Source organism: Orycteropus afer, unplaced genomic scaffold (genome assembly GCF_000298275.1).
Source record: "Orycteropus afer afer isolate SDZICR_OR568_19922 unplaced genomic scaffold, OryAfe1.0 scaffold00689, whole genome shotgun sequence".
In the NCBI taxonomy this organism is placed as follows: domain Eukaryota; kingdom Metazoa; phylum Chordata; class Mammalia; order Tubulidentata; family Orycteropodidae; genus Orycteropus; species Orycteropus afer.
In genome coordinates, this window is record NW_006922276.1 from 1,139,211 (window position 1) to 1,143,313 (window position 4,103).

The following is a 4,103-nucleotide window of genomic DNA, read 5'->3' on the forward strand; positions in this document are numbered from 1 at the left end:
TTTTTTTTGCAGCCAAATTAGGAAATAAAGTATCACCCATCTAAGGTCAAACGACAAGTGTACAAACACAACTAAATTATGTTGTGTTGTTGTTAGGTGTCATTGAGTCATATCCGACTCCTAGTGACCCCGTGGACAACAGAATGAAACCCTGCCCGGTCCTGGGCCAGCCCCATGATCCTCGCTGTACATGAGCCCACTGTTGTAGCCACCGTGTCAGTGCATCTCGTTGAGGGCCTTCCCCTCTTTCCTTGACCCTCCACCCTACCAAGCATGACATCCTTCTCCAGGGAATGGTCCCTTCTAACAACGTGACCAAAGTAGGGGAGATGAAGTCTGGCCATTCTCGCTTCCAAGGAGCATTCTGGCTGCACTTCTTCCAGGACATGTTTGCTAGTTCTATATATATACAGCCCGTTTGTTAAAAAAATAAAAACACACACACCTGCTTCTCTCTGTAAAGTAGCAAAGAAAATCGAGGTTAAAATGGAGCCCTGATGCACAGTGGTTTGGCTGGTAACCAAAGGTTGGTGGTTCAAACCCACTAGCAATTCCATGAGAGAAAGGTTAGGCAGTCTGCTTCTCTAAAAATTTAAATCCTCGAAAACTGTGTGAGGTAGTTCCATGCTGTCCAAAAAAGGGTCGATAGGAGTCAAAATCTACTCAATGGTGGGGGGTTTGTATTTTGGGTACAGTGCTTATATGCATGATCTTTATAATTAGCCCAGCCAGGTGCAAGTCCACTCTCTGCCTTTAACGAGCATAGGAATTTAGACTCACCCTTAACTTCTCTCTGCCCAATCCTTCCTCAACTTTATCATGTAAGTACTAGTAGGCTCTGCCCTGAAGGTTTGTGAAGAATAAAGAAGTCACGCATGGATAGTTTTGATAGCAAAAATTCCTATACTGTAAGTGTCTTTAAAAGGCTTTTCAAACAATAATTTGAAATCTCATAACAAAAGAAGAAGAAAAAAAATTAAGTCAATTTTTCTCACTGGGAATTAACGGCAGGTGGGGCACAGTGGATTTCAGTTGTTGTGATACATGTGGCCCATGTCTCATCTTCCCAGGCAGGACCCTCTGGCTGAAGACAAATATCAGTCACTGGGAGCCGAGAGCATGTCCTTCAGGGAATTCGCAGTAGGAATGCTCTTCTTATCTCAAGACTACAGTTGGGATCCTGGGGAACTTCTCTCTTCTTCACCATTATGTCTTCCTGCACTTCACTGGGGGCAGGTTAAGAGCCACAGACTTGATCATCAGGCACCTGACTGTGGCCAACTCCTTGTTCCTTCTCTCTAAAGGAATCCCCCAGACTCTGAGAGCTTTAGGATGGAAAGATTTTCTCAATGATTTCGGATGCAAGCTTCTTTTCTTTGTTCACAGAGTGTCCACCGGTGTGTCCATGGGCAGCACCTGCCTCCTGAGTATGTTCCAGGCCATCACCATCAACCCCAGTAACTCCAGGTGGGCAGAGCTGAAGCGGAAAGCTCCCAAGTACATTGGCCCCTCCACTGTCCTTTGCTGGGTCCTGCACATGCTGGTAAATATCATAATTCCTATCTCTGTGACTGGCAACAGGGGCAATAAAACCATCACAAAGACAAAAGATTTTGGGTACTGTTCTTCAGTAGTTCAAAACATAACCACTAAGTTACTGCATGTAGTATTATTTTCATTCCTTGACGTTGTGTGTTTGGGTCTCATGACATGGGCCAGTGGCTCCATGGTTTTCATCCTGTACAGACACAAGCAGCGGGTCCAGCACATTTATAGGAACAGTATCTCTGCCAGATCCTCCCCTGAGTCCAGAGCCACCCAGAGCATCCTCGTCCTGGTGAGCACCTTCGTGGGGTTTTATACCCTCTCCTCCATTCTGTACGTTTGTGTGACTCTTCTCCATTCTCCACCTTGGTGGCTGATGAGTACCACTGCACTAACTGATGCATGTTTCCCAACTGTCAGCCCCTTTGTTCTCCTGAGCCATGACTCCAGGGTCTCCAAGGTCTGCCGTGTGTGTGCTGGAGACAAGACAGAATTCTCTCATCTCATCAAAAATGTATAAATTGTCTATTTCTGATCAAGTTCAGTTATCGATGTACTCCAACTATGAGCCAGTACCCTGTGCATTGTGGAATGAGGCAGAGATTCTTTTCCAATGGCAAAGAGTAACTAATAATAGCAATAGGCAATGTTTTCTTATGGAATAACTATATAAATATTATATAATTGCATTTTAATGTGTGTAGTGGAGAAGTTCAGAGTTCAGTTAATAATAATACAGTTTGTTATGAAATAATGCAGACATTCTGGAAGTGTCTTTGACGAAGTAGCTTTTAATCTGAGAGAATATACTTCCCCAGTGCTGAACTGAGCATGGGACTGTAAGGACATTCCATAAAGAAAGGAATGCATGTGGGATGGTCATTCTGGAATGCAGGGGCAGGCACAGTGGCCTGTATTCTCATGTAAGTGGCCTGGGGTGAAACTATAGGTAAAATGAGAGTTTAGTTGTTGGCAGAATTGGAAGCTATGGTTTGAACATTGTGTTCATCCTAAGAGAAATGGGGGTCACTGGAAGTACAGTCGTGGGGAATGGTGAGCAGGCTCTGGGCGGGGAAACGGTGCAGCACTGAACTGCTAACTGAGCGTCTGGAACGTCAACCCTTCCCACTGCGCACAGACACCTGGGAAGACGGGCCTGCTCATCTGCTCCTGAAAGACCACAGCCTTGGAAGCTCTCTGGAGCACAGTTCTCTTCTGACCACACGGGTCGCCATGAGGTGGGACTGACTCCATGGCAACTAGCAACACTGACATTTATTCTGCATTGCTCTCTTTTTTCTGACATTCCATATGGGGCCTTCTTTTCTGTGTGTCTTCTTTCTTCTTAATGAGTATTGATTTGTAAGTGGAAATGCATTTAATTTTAAAAATGAAGGTTGGTTTTGAAACACTGTTTATTGTCCTTTCTTGTTCTAATATGGAAAGAAGACAAAAGTCTCCAATCAGTCCTAGGCTTGCTGTCATCTCATCAGGATTAATCACAATTTTCTCTTGTTGATTTAACTTTTAAAGATGTTGTCTTATTGCTCTTTTGCCCTAGATGCCAATCCTGTGCTGACCAGTTTTAGTGCTACCAGGTGTCCTCGTGTCATCTCTGCCTTAAGGAGCTACACATCACGATTACACTGTTGTTGTTGTTGTTGTTATGTGCCGTCGAGTCAGACCCAATTCATAGTGACCCATCCATGGGTTTCCGAGGCAGTATCATTATGGAAGTAGATTGCCCAACCTTCCTTCTGAGGAGTGGCTGGTGGGTTTGAACCGCCAGCCTTCTGGTTAGCAGTGAAGTGCCTCTGCTTCCAGAGCTCCTCCACAATTACATTAGTGCAGACTATTTGCTGAATGTTACCTGTACATAAAGTATTTCCCCCTTTTGATGTAGTTTGTGTTCATTCATTTTTATACCACACACTTTACTTTGATCACATTATTTTCCTCTTACCATCTGTTAATTTGATAACTTTTAATAGTTATCCTTATATTAAAGCACCCACATATTACTGGAATAAATTTCCATGCATTTTAAAATTCCTTTGCTTTACTCTTGTGTCAGATTTACTAGTGTTGCCTGGTTTAGGTTATTATGTTCATCCAAATTGTTTCCTAATATCTATGGCTGATACTGGCTCATTAGCATAAAAAACAATCCTGATTGCAACTAGTATTACATCCACAGGAATTGGGGTTAGAATTCCCTATCTATTTTGGAGGGAAACAAGTTAATTCATAACATTACATGCGTTGGCCACCCAAACTTCGTGTCCTTCTCAGATGGAAAACATTTCCACCCTATCATATTGACACAAAACTCTGAATCCCTTCCAGCGTCAACTCTAAATCCCAAATCTCATCTTCTGGGTCATCTAAATCAAGGATGAGTGAACTCTGGGTATGTTCCACCCTCAAACAAAATCCCTTCTTATTGATGGACCTGTGAAATGTACAAGTTATCTGATTTCAAAGTATAATGGTGGAACAGACATAGGGCCAATATTTCAATCAGAAATGGGACAAATTAGAGAGGAAATAAGAGATCT

General features: G+C 43.1%; 1 pseudogene; it reads left to right on the plus strand.

Moving 5' to 3' along the window:
• The first annotated feature begins 1,043 nt into the window (after window positions 1–1,043).
• Window positions 1,044–2,065, plus strand: LOC103211063 (annotated as a pseudogene).
• Window positions 2,066–4,103: the final 2,038 nt, after the last annotated feature.